Genomic DNA, 16,256 nt, shown 5'->3' with positions numbered 1-16,256 from the left:
TACAGTGGTAAAGTTGAGGAATGCTGCTTTCTCTCTTTATAAGTTACGGAATCATTTGTGTGTTACAGATTTATTATTACTATTATTTTATTTAAATTCTAGTTAGTTGGCATGCAGTTCACTATTGGTCTCAGGAGTAGAGGTCAGTGGTTCATCATTTACATACAACTCTAGGGCTCACCACAAGTGCCTGCCTTAAGGCCCATCCCCCATCTAGCCCATCCCCCACCCACCTATATATTACAGATGGAGACAACGTACTTGTATCTTTTAGATTCAGTTTGCTTACATTTGCTTACTGTTCTTGACAGTGTTCGTAGGTGGGGTGAGGACACTCTGCACTCCCCTTCTTGAGCGTCGGAAGTCCTGGGCAGGGCGCGTGTGAACACACTTTGATGATAGAAATTGAAGCATTCTTGTTGCAGAAAGGTCTGCATCCATTCAGAAATGTGTTTGCAGAGCCCTGTGGTGACTTTGGGGTCCAGTCTGGAGCTAGAGCCTTCTGTCACCATGAGGGTTAGTTGGTCACAGAGGAAGAGTAACCTTGGAAAAGAGCAACTCTCAGGCTGACCCTTACAGGCCGGGTGGCCCCCGGAGTCCCAGTTTCCTCATCTCTAAACTGCAGGTAGGTAAAGGAAAATTATTGAATTAACGTAAGTGTGCAGTAAATATTTCTTCCCTCAGGTTCCATTTTTCATCTGTTTAGTGAGGAAGAATTGACCTGTTTATGTGGTTGGGTGGTTGTAAGTATAAAAATAGAAAAATGCTTTCGATGAACAGGAGAGGGTACTTCCACGTACACACCCCTGTGTACACCCACCCAGAGACCCCGACTTCACGGTGCAGCCAGGAAGGCGTGACCGGCAGACGCTGCTCTCCGTTCCTTCTCCATGCCACGTTCGAGAACCACGATTCTTGGCAATATCAAGGCCAGGAGTGGAGTTGCTGGGGGAGATGCTTCGTGGTTGGGTTTATCGGTGCAGCGGGTTGGTTGAGTGTGTTTTATGTTCCTCACTTTGCACTGAGATTCATTTCCAGTTGACATCAGTAATTATTTAGCGGCATAGAATCTACAATTATATTCATGCAGATAAGTCACCAATTTGAATGGCGGTGGTTTCTGGAGAAAAGTAATCAGAATGAACACAAGTGGGTACCTACAATGCTGACGTCTCTCTTTAATGCCGATGGACGCTCATTTGTGAACTGTATGCAAGTCTGGAGATCTTGGTTTGGGCTGGAGAGAGGCGCGGAGAGGAGGGGGGGGTGCGTGTGCAGGGGGGATGGAGAGAGAGGGTCTGCACTGAGGCTGCCTGGAGTCCTTCTCGTTTGGGGACGGGGGGAGGAAGCAGCCTGCAAGGTGCCCCTGGGGCTCTCCAGAAGAGCGCAGGGGAGGCCTGGGCAGGAGCCCGCCCTACCTGCCCCTGCTGTGTGGCTCCTTAATTACCCGACTTCGGACTAGCTCGGAGCTGGGTATCCAATCTGGGTTCCACCCCTCACGTTAAACACGGCCACCCCTGACGTTTTTGCAGGTGAGGTAGCCGTGGCCTCTTTCTGGTGGCCTGCTTAACTCTGAAGCTGCTGGAATAAACTCCGTCATGGCCACACCTGGAGCCTTGGCCTCCCCGTTCTGTGCAAATCCTGCTTTGTCTAGTGAAAATCCCAGGCAGTGGCACTCTCCATTAGTGTTTGGGGAAAGGAAAGGAGGGGATGGAGGTCGAATCGTTGTGACTGTTGTTAGCGCATCTGGCCAAGGTGAGCCCGAGCTGCCCGCAAGTGTACCCGTGCTGCCTGGTTTCACTACAACGGATCTGCGGGAGGCCGTGCGAGGGGAGGGTTTCCACGGAAGCCGGGCCAGCGTACTTACTCCGTGAATGCCAGTTTCGCTTATTCAGGAAAAGGACCGGACGTGTGAACTAGCCCTCGCTCTCCCTTCTCCAGCCTCGTTGCCATTTGGAGATGCTGTTCGTCCCCTTCAGCCCGGACTGCATCCTGGAAAGGAGCTACTGCGATTGACTGCAGAGCAGAGGACTATGCCATACTTGATGTTGCCTAGACGGCTTTATGGTTGTCATCTGACACCGTCCTTGAAACAGGCCGAGGAAGAGCCTGTTCTACAAACAAGGGCGCTAAGGAGCTTGAGTCCCACAGGGTCAGACCCCGGTGAGGGGTGGATTTCAGCCCAGCTCTGCTGCACCCGGCTCAGCGTTCCCTGCAAAACTACCCACCCGAGGCTGGGGAATGCAAGGTTCCAGGGCCTCACAGCTGGAACCATCCAGAAGACCGGAAAGCCCACGACCAAAGATGGCTCAGCCTGCCAGGGACAGGACTGATCCGAAAGAACCAAGTTCCCTGCCTCAGCAGCTCCACATCTCAAGTCCCAGCAGGTGGCCCTGGGCACGGAGCAGACTGACATCGGGCGGAGCTGCTGAGCTGGGGTCTGTTCCATGTCAGGCTTCTGGGGGCAGTGTGCACTCGGCACCACACCCGGCTCTCCTCGTCCGAGTTCGAGTCTCTGTCTGGAACCTGTTTCTTGCTGTGCCCGTTGGAGAGCTGTGGGCAGGAGGCTAGGAGAGCAGGGCCCAAGTCCCTGAGGGAAGTCATGCTGGCAAGGAAATCGCAGGCTGTGTGGGCCACTGCACAGAAAGCTGCCGGGCAGAGGATCTCAGCGGGCGCTTAGTTGAGGGGAACATACCAGAAATCCGAGAACTGGCGGCAGAATTGTGCTCTAGATGCAAAATGGTATTTGGAAGTGTCTTCTGGGAATGTGAACTCCTCTGGCTGAGCCCGGTGAGGCCCAGCCAGGAGCTGCTGAAGCGCCAGGGCGGCCGTCCCAGGGCATGGAGTCAGAATCCAGATGGCATGACCCGCTAGGCCTGGCCCACAGGCCCGACAGCAGGCCCAGCCAAGACACACCCGGTCCCCGCCGCCTTCTGGGCTTGTCCCAAGAGAGGTGAGGGTTCTCTCTCCAGTCCCAGAAGGCCTCCAACTTCGAGAGATCCAGGGCCCGGGCAGAGGCCCCAGAATGAACGGACACCCTGGCCTGCCCCGTCCGTGAGCTGCAGGCCTGTGGCGGGGTCCATGGGCACCCCCGAGGCCTTGCGGCTGGACTCTGAGACCCACATGGATCTGCGTTACTCTGAACCCTGGGGTCTCCACTGGGTCAAATGTGGGCCTTTGATGTTTATAACGAAACAACCTGTGTTCTGGGTTGCCATGTGGCTGCCAGACCATGAGCCTTGCTGGCGATGACTCAGAAATTCCGCCTCATGTTCTCAAAAGGCCAGAGTGCTGGATTCAAACCACATATTAATAACTTGGCCGTCTGCTCAATCTCGTAATATTAAACGTGAGATTGTTCGTGTATTCGTGTCTACACATTGTGAAACCATTATTAAACATGACCCATACCAAAATAGCTCAGAGTGTATTTATTTCAAAGGAAACAGAATGATTTACGTTGAATCCTCATCGCTGCAGTGAACTTTAAAGGTATCTTGAGGAAGGGATAAAAGGCCACGCAGTCATTACTGCAAGTTCACAGAAATCTTTGGACTTTTAAGATACGAGGTCCTTTTTATTTAAACATTTTTAGATGTTATAACCACAAAAGCGTTTCTGCTTTTGACTCATGATCTGCTTAGGTTTTTGATTAAATCTTCATTCTGTTTCTCTCCCTAGGATGTTCTATTTCCATCGACAAACATGCTTGCTTCCCCCGTGTTCTAGAATCTTCTTTTGGTCCTGCTGAACAAGGAGCTGAAGCCATCTTCCCATCTCTTGTCGTCTGGGCTCTGGGGCTCCTAGAACACCCATCTCTGTGGGGGCACGATGCAGCGTCCCAGTGCACCAGGTCCCGCTACTCCTGGGTGCCTCCGTCAGGTCCGCAGTTCCACAGAAGCCTGTTTTAGCACCAGCCTCGGCGCCCCCGTGTCCCCCCTTCCCCTCCCTCTCATCCTGCAGCCAAAGGACACTCGCCACGGGAACTGGGAGCCCCGCCGTTCCTGTTGTCTGTCAGATAAACTCCGAATATCTGATGCCCATTCAGGCTCCTACTTGGTCCAGATTAATTGATCTTTCCCAATCTTACCTCCCCGCTTTTTCTTTAAAAACTCGGCTACGTGCTGCCTTTTTCAAAAGCTGCTCCTACCTGCTCAGCCGGTAGCCGTCTGTTCTGCCTCTGGATCTCCACAGAGCCAGACAGCACGTGCACCTGTCCCCCCGGCACCTGAGCCATCTGTGTGGATGGGCTTTAAGCGTGGGGGCGGTGCTCTGTCAGGATTTGGGGGGAACTCCCTGGGCAGGGGTGAAGATGAGAGGGTCAAGAGTCAGCCCTGGAGGACGTTGCCTTGAATGCATACCTCGCACAGGTAAGAATCCTCGGCAGGTAAGAGTTAGGGCCCCGAAGCCAGACGCCGGCCTCTTAGCAGAAACAGGACAAAGGTGAGGGCATTCCCACAATTGGGAAGTGGGATTTTAGCCACAGCGATGCAGGATTATTGTGAATTTCTCAGTGAGTAGAAATTAGAGCAAGATACCGGAACACGCGCCATTGAAGAAGAGAAAGGTTATTATCTATATGTCTATATATCTATATATGACTAGTGAGTGCACTCCATGCCCAAACCTGAGAGTGGCCATACAAGTCTTTATCTATCTATCTATCTATCTATCTATCTATCTATCTATCTATCTATCAATCATCTATCTGCCTATCTAAAAGATTTTATTTATTTGTCAGAGAGTGTAAGAGAGCACAAAGCAGGGGGAGTGGGAGAGGGAGAAGCAGGCTCCCCCCTGAGCAGGGATCCCAGGACCCTGGGATCATGACCGGAGCCGAAGGCAGACGCTTAACCAACTGAGCCACCCAGGTGTCCCAAGTCTTTACTTTTCTGTAGTAGGTCTCCCATTTCTCTTTTGGGCCTACATTCCACCAGCGACAGGAACTAGATCTTCCTCAGTTCAGAGAGAGCCCTTTCCCTGGGATGTGTCTCCACGTTGGGCACCGACCCGGGTCTCAGGGAAGGCGTTGCACCAAGAGGACCTGTCCCAGCTTCTCCCGCTGGTGTCTGTGGACACAGGCTTCTTCTTGACCCCTGTTCTCTGTTCTCTTAGGGCCACCTCAGCCCCAGGGGGTACAGTAGAATGCTCCGGGGACGATGAGGGCTGTTTCAAGGCAGCTTTCCAACACTGCAGAGGGGCATCTCTTCTGCCCTGATGTTGGAGGGGTCCACTGTTTCTTTTGTAGTTTGTGTCTGGTAAAATTCTGGGGTTGGGCATTTTGCTGGGCCCTTCCTAGGGAAGGTTCCCATTGCCCTGTGATCCAGGCGATCTGTCATGCTGGCCTGTGCCCGGCCCTGGCTTGGGAAGTCAGGACACACGCAGGGACCCCCAACAACATCTACACTCCTTGTCCCCATCCTCCTCATCCACTTCCCTGCAGTCTCATCTCTGGGGACAGGAAGAACCAGCTCAGATGGATCTTGTATCTCCATCTTTCCATTTAGGCCAAGACCTCACATTCTGGGACTCAAAATGGGCAGAGTTTGACTCCTGTTCTCTGAGCTCTGCACGGTCATCCATTCTGTGTGGCGTGAAGCAGAGGATACTGGAGGGGGGCACGGGGCGCGGGGACTATGAGGAACACAAACCAGAGTCAACGCTGCAAAAAACCAGACACAAAGACAATGGAAGAATATTTGCTCAAGTTTTAGTCATGATAGTTTTTAGGTGGTGGGGTTTTGGTGGTTTTCTGCTTTTTGCTTAAAAAAAATTTTTTTGGGGGGGGCGCCTGGGTGGCTCGGTTGGGTGTCTGCCTTCGGCTCAGGGCATGATCCCAGGGTCCTGGGATTGAGCTCTGCGTCAGGCTCCCTGCTTGGCGGGGACCCTGCTTCTCCCTCTCCCATTCCCCCTGCTGTGCTCTCTCTCTCTCTGTCAAATGAATAAATAAAATCTTAAAAAAAATTTTTTTTCAACGCTGAACATGAATTACTTTTATAACTCAGGGGAAAAATAACCCCCAGACCAGTGAATTTTATTTATTTTTATTTTTTATTTTTTATTTTTTTAAAAATGTTTTATTTATTCATGAGAGAGAGAGAGGCAGAGGCAGAGGGAGAAGCAGGCTCCCCGCCTAGCAGGGAGCCCGATGTGGGACTCGATCCCAGGACCCTAGGATCATGACCTGAGCTGAAGGCAGACGCTCAACCATCTGAGCCACGCAGGCGCCCTGACCAGTGAATTCTAAAAAAGATCCGCACTCTTTTCCTTTTCAATATGTTGGGTTTGGATCTCATTTCAGAGTGTGCCTCCAGGAATGCCCACCAAATCTTTTGTTTAATCTTCACAAAGACCCGTGTTAAAAAATGAATTCTCAGCCTGATTATTCATCTCCCTCTGTTCGGCATGTACTTATTTCCAAGTAGTCGGGGTGGAGTGATGGGCAGGGTAGACACCATGTCTGTTGTTGCGGAGCTTGTGGTCGGCAAGGAGCCCACCTGATGGCTGGACGGTGCCTGGATCCAACCCCCACAGTCCCAGAGGGGGGACCTGACAACAGCCCCGTGTACAGCCCCTTATGAGGCTGTTCATGTTACAGTGGCAGAAAGGTACAGCCTGTCCTCGTTATTTGTGGATTCCACATTCACAAAATTCTGTCCACTAAAATTTATTTGTCAGCCTCAAATCAATACTCCCAATACTTTCTCGGTCATTCGTGTGGACACGTGCAGAGTAGCAAAATGAGTCAGTAGACATGCGTTTCCAGCTGAGGTTGAACAAAGTGACACCCTGCCTTCTTGTCTCTGCTTCCTGCAGAGCCGATGGGAGGATGGAGACGGGAGACCGGCAGGCTCCGGCTCTTGGGCTGTTGGACAGTGTTGAAGCCCCACTCTGGCATGTGTTAGTGGTATGGCCTCAGACAAGTCACTTAGCACTTCTGAATCTTGTTTGTCTCCCCTAAAGTAAAGAAAATAGTATCTACCTGGATGAGTTGTTTCTGGAATTCAAGACTATAATCTCTGTATGTTCGTATCTTCCCTAGGAACAGTGGCTCAGTACTTGCTGAATCCATGTTCGTGGAGATGGTATCACTACGACCCATCCTGAGAATCAACTGCATTTGGCTTAGAGGTCTCCAGCCAAACAGGGTCGTCTTGGCTAGACATCTCTCAAGGTGACTGTTCTGCCCCGTGAGGACTGGGGCAGATTGTGTGGGGCAGGAGGAGGAGAGGTGTTGAGTACTTTGTTGGCTCCGGCTGCTATAGCAAAAACAACAGAAATTTATTCTTACGGTTCTGGGGCCTGGGAAGTCCACGATCAAGATGCCAGCTGATTCAGTTTCTGGTGAGGACTCTTCCTGGCTCGTGGATGGCCATTTTCTCCCTGTATCCTCATGTGGTAGAGAGAGAAGGGAAGCAAGCTCCCTCATGTCTCTTCTTATACAGGACACCAGTCTCATCATGAGGGCTCCACCTTCGTGACCTTATAGCCTCGCAAAGACCCCATCTCCAAACACCATCACATTGGCGGGTAGGGTTTCAAGGTATGAACTTGGGAGGGGGCGTGGATGGGAAGAACAATATTCAGTCTACAGCAAAAACAGAACAATTGCTCTGTGGGACAGGTCTGAGGAAGGAATTATAGAGAAATCTGGGTAGTCAGGGAGAGATAATTCTGTGCTCTGCACTGGGGGAGGAATGGGAAGGAGATGCAGAGGGAGGTGGGAGGCTGCTGAGGATGCCTGTTTCCATGGTGTGCAGAGCAGTCCTCGGGCTAACCATGCCAGCAACACCTTGTAGGAGGGTAAATCTAATGATATTTATAACTTCTTCCCTGCGTTAAAAATTGACTTATTTTTTTTAGATATGATTTTTTGATTTTCTATTACCATTTTCCCTCCTGACTTATGGATGATTTGGAGCTTAAAAGCACAGTTCTTGGGATGTGGCCCCTGTATTTTCGTCACAGCTGACAACCACTATCTTAGTATTTTAATCCCTTCATTACCAATGAGAGAGAGATTTTCCTGTCTTCAATCTTAGCTGAGTGGGTTATTTAATAGAATTGCTTTGTGTGTGTGTGTGCATGTGTGTGTACATGCGTGTGTGTGTGTGTGTGTGTCTCCCTTCCTCCTTTCCCTACCAGGCTGGCCTGGGGTCCACTGCAAAATCCCCAGGCTGATCTGCAGCTACGCTGGCCACCACTGAGGAGACCCAAATCCTTGTCCCTTGTCTGATATTATGGGCTGAATTGTGTCTGCCCCCTGCCTCCAAATTCATTCCTTGAAGACGCCAATGTGCTTGTGTTTGGAGACTGGGCTTTTTTAAGGACAGTTAAGGTTAAACGAGTGGTTAAGAGTGGAGCCCTAATCCACTAAGATTGGTGTCCGTATAAGAAGAAGAGGGGACAACAGAACTCTCTTTTTCCATACAGGGGCACAGAGAAAAGGCCATGTGTGGATGCAGGGAGAATGTGGCCTTCTATCAGCCAAGGAGGGAGGTCTCACCAGAAACTCACCCTACCAACACCTTGATCTTGGCCTTCTAGCCTCCAGAACGCCGAGGAAATAAATCTCTGTTGTTTAAGCCCCACAGTCTGGGATATTTTGTAATGGCAGCCCAGGCTGACTGATAGAACTGGCAACGAACAATGGAATCAGGGCCACTCTACTCTTGTGCCCTGGAGCAGCCTTGTGGGCTGTCTCCTCAGCCTCCTCTTAGCCCTTACCTCTTTCTATCAGGACCCAGAGATACCAACTTGAGGAGAATTTGCCCAGGAAAACTGCTACTACACTGGGTAGAATGGCGAGTTTGGGCCTTCTTGCCCATCTCACCCAGCTTGGGTGGTGACCATCTGCAACTTTACCAGCTATACACAACAGATTTGATTCAGGGAGCTGACAGAGCAACTAGAAATTTAAGGGTGAGGTTTTGGAAGTGAGAGAGCCAAAGAAAAACATGCATGATAAATTCTCCATACGTTCATTCTAGGTTAATGGCTAAACTTTGTAGGCACACGGGAACCACAGGAGGCCCAGCAAAAATGGAAAGCATGGGAGACTGGTAAATTTACTGTGCTTTTGAAAATATCCCTCTATCTACACACAGCTTAGGCAGTGGAGGTGGATACATTGGCTTGAAGTATCTTAGCATAACCTCTGCCTAAATCATTGCCTGGCTACAAAACTATGCAGGTGAAGGGAAAACCTAAGAGCCAGACTTAAAAAAATAAAAATAATAAGCAGAGATATCAATGGCTATCCATTGAAAGTGAGATAGATTTGCAGGTTGAGTCAGGCAAGTTAATTGTCTATTAAAACCAACAACTCTCAGAACAAAGCAAAGTCCAGAATTGCTACAAAATATTGCCTACAACGTCTGTTTTTATTTTTATTTTTAAAGATTTTATTTATTTGTCAGAGTGAGAGAGCACAAGCAGGGGGAGCGGCAGGCACAGGGAGGAAACAGGCTCCCTGCTGAGCAAGGAGCCCGACGCGGGACTCCATCCCAGGACCCTGGGATCACCACTGAGCCGAAGGCAGACGCTTAACCAACTGAGCCACCCAGGGACCCCAATGTCTGCTTTTAAATAAAAATTGGCAGACATGCAAACAAAAGAAAATATTTCCCAAACTCAGGGAGGGGAGGTGGAGGGAAACCAGTCAAAGCAACTGGCTCTGAAGGGCTCAGACATTCTATCTGGCAAATAAAGACTTCAAAGCAGCTATTAAAAATACGTCCAAAGAATTAAAGGAAAATATACTGACAATGAATAAACAAGGAATCTCAACAGAAATGGAAAAAAGCAAATAAAATTCTAGAGCTTAAAAGTACACTCACTGAAATAAAAAGTCCATGGCATGAGTCACATGTCAGAAGAAAGAATAATTAAATTTGATAGAATAATAGAAATTATCTAAAGAACAAAGAGAAAAACACCTCATAGTCAAACTGCTAAAAGCCAGAGGTAAAGAAAATATTTTTAAAGGAACAAAAGAAAAATGTTACATCATATACAGGAAACAATAAACAATATGGTTTATTGCTGACTTTTCCCAGAAACACGAGAAGCCAAAAGACATTGAAAGCCCAAGAGACTTTGTGAATTTACTGCATTTTCTGTAAAAGAACAGTGGTTTCCTATTCTTTTTAATGGCTTCCTATTCTATTTAATGACATAATCAAGGTGCTGAAGGGGGGGCGGTGGAAATTATAACCAGTAGGTGTCCTTCAAAACTGAAGACAAAAATAAAGCCATTTTTAGATTTTTTTTTTTTTAAAGGGGAAATAAAACAGAATTTGTCACTAGCAGACCTGTGCTAAAAAGAATTGCTAGGGAGAAATGACTTCAGATGGTAGTTTGGATAGTAACTCAGATACATAAGAAGGATTGAAGAAAACCCTAAATGGAAACATGTGAAGATGTAAGAAATATATATGTATAATACATATATTATATATAAATGTATGTATATATTTATATGCATATAGTATCTGTATCTATGTATATGTATATGTATATAAATATATTTGAAAAACGTATAAATATATATTGAAATTTATATATACACATATAATTTTTAATTAAAAAAAGACATGGCCATATAAAGCAAAAATTATAATACTGTATTGTTTGGCTTTAACATATAGAAATTAATATATATGACAACAATAGCACCAAAAGTAGCACAAAAGGGAATGGAGCTAGACAAATACAAAGTTCCAATATTTTATTAGAAGTTAGTGTTAATTTCAAACAGATTGTGGTAAGTAAAAGATGTATACTGTAATACTTAGGTAAAGCACTAAAAATAATGCAAAGAAATATAGTTAAAGTCAATACAGGAATTAAGATGGAACACTAAAACATTTGTTAACATAAAGGTACAAGGGTAAAAGATTAAAAAGAGAGAAAAATGGGACTTATAGGAAAAATTAGTGAAATGGTAGACTTATATTAAGGGGAATGAACTAAAAATTCCAATCAAAATTCCAACAAACTGTTTGACTGGACAAAAGTGGGATATATTGTCTGTAAGAGATCAGTTTAAGTTCAAAGATACAAATAGATTAAAGTGAAAGGATGACAAAATGTATATGATGCAAACATATAAACAGTAATCAGAAAGGAAATGGGATTATTTTTATTAATATCAGACAAAATAGACTTTAAAAATGAATGTTACTAGAGACAGCATTTCATAATAAAAGGGTCAATACAACATAAATAAGTTAAATATTATAAATTTATTTGCACCTAATAAGAGAGCTCCAAAATAAATGAAATAAAAACATTAAAAAAATCAACAATATAGTTGAAGGTTTCAATATTCTTCTCTCAGTAATTGATTGAGAAAGTAGGCATAGTTGAGCAAGAATATAAAAAACTTGAACAGCACTACCAACCCACTTGATAGAATACTTCATCTGACAATAGCAGAATACTTATTCTTTTCAAATGTACAAGAAATGTTCATGAAATAAACCATATACTGAATGATAAAACAGGAGTCAATATATTTAAAAAGATTTCTACCATACATAGCATGCTGTTAGATGAGAATGGAAATAACTTAGAAATCTCTAACAGATGAAATCTGAGAAATCCTAAAATATGGGGAAATTAAACAACACACTTCTAAATAACTCATGAATCAAAGAGGAAATCACAAGGGAAATTAAAATATATATCAGGTTTAGTGAAAATGAGAACACAACATATTCAAATTTGTGCGATGTTGCTGAAGAAGTCATTAGAAGGAAATTTATTGCTTTGAATGCTTATGTTATACAAGAAGACAGGTCTAAAATCAGTAAACTAAGCTTTCAATTTAGGAAGCTAAAGAAGAGGAGAAAATTAAATGCAAAGTAAGTAAAAGGAAGGCAATAGTAAAGGTCAGTGTGGAAATCAACAAAGTAAAAAAGAGAAAATGAATGGAACCAAAAGCTGGTTCTTTGCAAAGGTCAATAAAATTGATAAACCTTCATCAGATTGAAAGAAGACACAAATTACCAATTAGGAAAGAAAGAGGGGACATCACTACAGATCTTATAAACATTAAGCAGATAATAAGGAAATATTACTAACAACCTGCTCTGAAGTTTAAAACATGTTTTGTTCTTTTTTTTAAAAAAATATTTATTTATTTGACAGAGAGAGCACAAACAGGGAGAGCAGGAGGCAGAGGGAGAGGGAGAAGCAGGCTTCCCGCTGAGCAGGGAGCCGGATGTGGGACTCCATCCCAGGACCCTGGGATCATGACCTGAGCCAAAGGCAGACGCTTAATGACTGAGTAACCCAGGCGCCGATAAAATATGTTGATGAAAGAAAACCTAAATGAAATGGAGGGGGATACCACAGTCTGAAAGACCCAGGATTATTAAGATGACAGTTAACCCCAAAGGTATCTATAGACTCAACACAATCCCAATAAAAATCCCAGCATTTTTTATGTAAGATACAAACTGATTCTAAAATTTATATGGAGAAGCAATGAATAACCAAAACAATTGTGAAAGAGAAGAACAAAGTTGGAGGACTTCAGTGACCTGATTTCAAAACTTACTATAAAGCTGTGGTAATTAAGAAAGCACTGGATCAACATAAGGATAAACATTTAGCTCAAAGGAACAGAATAGAAAGTTTGAAACTAGAGACACAGGCATATGATCAATTGAGTTTTGACAAAGGTGCCAAGGTAACTCACTGAAATTATATGAAGGATTTTTACAACTTAATAAGAAAAACAACTCAATAAAAAATGGACAAATGAAATCAGAGATGTTCACAAAAGAAGATATATGAATGGCCAATAAACACATGGAAGGATGAGCAACATCACTGGTCATTAGGAAAATGCAAATTAAGGCAACAAATGAGAAGCTACTATAAACCTAGTAGACTAACTACAGTTTTAAAAAATGAATTAAAATATTAAGTGTTGGCAGGAATGTGTAGCAATTGAAACCCTCAAACACTGCTGGTGGGGATGGAAAACGGTTGGATAAACAGTTTTGTACTTTCTTATGTAGTTAAACATGCCATAAACATTAAGCTTACCATATGACCCCATAATTCCACTCCTGGGTATCTATCCAAGAGTAGCAAAAATACATGTCCACTCGTGTGTAGAAGCATTATTCGTAATAGCCGAAAAGTGAAAACAACCCAAATGTCCCTTGACTGGTGCATGAACAAGCAAAATGTTATTATAATGTATTATATTATAATACTATAACATGTGGTCATAACATATCCATAAATAGAATAATACTCAGCAATTAAAAGAGAATAAATTGTTGATACATGCACCAACATGAGTGAATCTAAAAAGCCAGGATGCTGGGGCACCCAGGTGGCTCCATTGGTTAAGGGTTTGACTCTCGATTTCGGCTCAGGTCATGATCTCAGGATTGTGAGATCGAGCCCAGAGTTGGGCTCGCCGCCAAGTGAGGAGTCTGCTTGAGATTCTCTCTCTCCTTTTCCCTCTGCCCCTCTTCCCTGTGTGCTCACTCTCTCTCTCAAATAAATAAATCAGTCTTAAAGAAGATAAATAAAAAGTATGATGCCGAGTGAAAGAAGCCATACATAAAAGACTACACATTGTCCAAATAAATCTGTATTAAATTCTAGAAAAGGCCAAACTATAGAGGCAGAAAGTAGACCAATGGTTGCCTGAGGCTGAAGGCAAAGGCACGTGACAAATTTTTAGGGTAATGAAAGTGTTCTAAAACTTGATTGTGTTGATCGTTTGACAGTAAGGTATATGCTTATCAAAACTCATGGAACTATACACTTAGGGTGGGTCAATTTTTTTTTAGTATGTAAATTATACTTCAGTAAAGCCATTAAAAAATAATCTAACCTGACCTTCATGGTTTCTGTGACAGACCTGTCTACTTCTCCGGCCATCTTACCTTGGGGTCTTCTTCCCCAGATGGTGAAAACAGTGGGTCTGCCTCTGCCCTTCCTTTTGGTTGGGGTATCCTTTCTGGGCATTCAATCTGGGCCGCTATTCTTGGTGCCTGAGGGGGCCCTGCAGCGCTGCTGGGGTCCACCCTGTGCTGTCCGCTCCTGTAGGCGGTGCCTGGCGTCCTGGTGATCCTCTGTCTCTGGTCCCTTTAGTGCCGATCTGATCCTTAGGGCGACATCGAGCATCTTTCTCTGGTGGCCTGGAGGCCCTCTCTTTCACTGCCAGGCATGGGTCCTGAAATGCAAGTATTTTATAAGGAAACTTAACCAAAGGGAAGCACTGCTTGAGGCTGCACCTGTTTTAGACTTGAAGCTACAAAGAGGCAGGATCATCCTACGGACCCCAGCCCAGCACAGGGATGTTGGGGTGCCGTTTGTGAGACTTGCCCTCCTTGAGGAGGAATCCTTCCAGCCTTTTCCATGGCAGGAGGCCTCTTGCATCCACAGTACCGGGGAGGACTTTGCCCTCTCCCTCAGGTGCGTGGACGATGAAGAAATTGACATCAGGGACTAGGCGGATCCTGCGGCCACAAGCAAGCCCTTCCTGTCCGGCTTCTACGGCCCCATTATGAAGTCACCTCCAAGAGGTTGAGTTCAGAAGTCGACCTGCCTCGTCTGTCTCCAATCCACAGGGATCCCTGGACTGACCCCCTTCCCTCCCACACTAGCTAAGGTATTGCCTCTAGCCCTCCTAGGCGCTGAACCGTGTCCCTCCAAAATTCATATGTTGAAGGCTTGACCCCCAGTGCTTTAGGATGTGACTGTATTTGGAGATAAGGTCTATAGAGAGGTGAGAAAGTGAAAACGAGGTCACGAGGGTGGCCCTGATCCACTCTGACCAGTGTCCTTATGAGAAGAGATCAGGACACAGACGTGCAGAGAGGGACATGGGGAGAAGACCGTGTCTGCACACCATGGAGAGAAGCCTTAGAAGAAACCAGCCCTGCTGACTCTTTGATCTTGGACGTCTTGCCTGCAGAACTGGGAGAACGCGAACTTCTGTCGTTCAAGCGGCCAGCCTGTGGCGTTTTGTGACCGTAGTCTGAGCAGAGGGAGCCCCCCCGCCCCCACTCATTCCCTCCCACACTTTCTTCTCCTCGCTAACTCCGTCACTACCTGGCACTATCTGTTTCCTTGTTTCTTGCCAGCCCGCCGGCCCTGCAGAAGGTTCAGGAAGGAAGGGAGGAGACACCCCGGCCTACAACAGAGCCTCTGCTCGCTCAGCTAGGTTTGCGGAATGCGTTGGTAAGTCCGAGTGGAGCCTGTTGCTCTGTGGCCCATACCGACTTTCTTTGAAAGCAAATGAAATCTTCTAATTACTCTGGTTCCTGAGAAGCAGATCCTGCCCCAGGCCAGTCCCAGAAGGCCGAACAGGCTCTGGGCTTGAAGGAGGAGACAGGCTAACAGGCTCTCCCTGAAGCCTGTTAGAACGAGCGCAGCTCTTTTCAGCAACGCCAAGCTCCTGCACCCTTACCGACCTCGGCCACCAGCTGAAGAGCAGATGGCTGTGGCTGGAACATCAAAGTTCTAAGTGTGTGAGGTTGTGTGCATGTGCATGCGTGTGCATGTGAGTGCGTGTGACTGCATGTGAGCACTGGGCATGTGAGATATGAAACCAGGAAGAGAGAAACAAAAACCGGTTTCGGCATACTTAACCAACGTATCAGAAACAGGCTCTCCTGCAGCTTGGGTTTACGTCCGATCAGGCTTGCGTGCTTTGTAAAAGTCTAAAAGTGAGTGATTTGTCCTAACTCTAACCCCAGCCACAGAACCCAGCATTTCGTGGGGATGCCGCCCCGTGTGAGCTGCTTGATGTAATGAGTGTGGGGCTGCCCTTGCTCGGAATGATCTGACCCTTCCGATGAACCCCCAGATCTGAGCAGAGGTCTCAAAGACCCAGCTGTCCGCTGTGGTAGCCGCTGGTCACATGAGGCTATTTTCATTTAAATTACCCAGAATGAAGTTAGAGATTCGGTTCCTCCGTTGCTCGAGCCACATTTCAAGTGCTCAGGAGCATCACGTGGCTATTGGACAGTGGAAATACGGAGCATTTCCAGGATTACAGAAAGTTCTGTTAGCTTCAGGATAGAGAGCAGGCAGGGTTGGCAGAAATCACTCTAGGGGCTTGGAATGGGTTGGGGCGGAGTGGTCTTGGGCCTCGAAAGCTCCCCAACGGGGTGCTGGGTCTCTCAGGAATGCTGGCTGTTCGTCTGCTTATGTTGCCGTCAGCTGCAGGGAAGGGTTTGCTTTAGCTGACTTCCTGCTGTGAGCTGATCTCTCGGTGT

At 46.2% G+C, this 16,256-nt stretch overlaps 1 protein-coding gene across 2 annotated transcripts in view; it reads left to right on the top strand.

The window, feature by feature from the left end:
* The window catches only part of PSMG1 (proteasome assembly chaperone 1), a 475,801-nt gene that overhangs the window by 11,326 nt on the left and 448,219 nt on the right, over window positions 1-16,256 (top strand). The gene's annotated exons all lie outside the window — the stretch shown is intronic.

The sequence above is a fragment of the Leptonychotes weddellii genome, chromosome 1 (genome assembly GCF_054177405.1).
Source record: "Leptonychotes weddellii isolate Sample4059 chromosome 1, ASM5417740v2, whole genome shotgun sequence".
Taxonomy (NCBI): Eukaryota; Metazoa; Chordata; class Mammalia; order Carnivora; family Phocidae; genus Leptonychotes; species Leptonychotes weddellii.
Note: the sequence above shows the minus strand (reverse complement) of the source record. Positions and strands in the feature narration are given on the sequence as shown.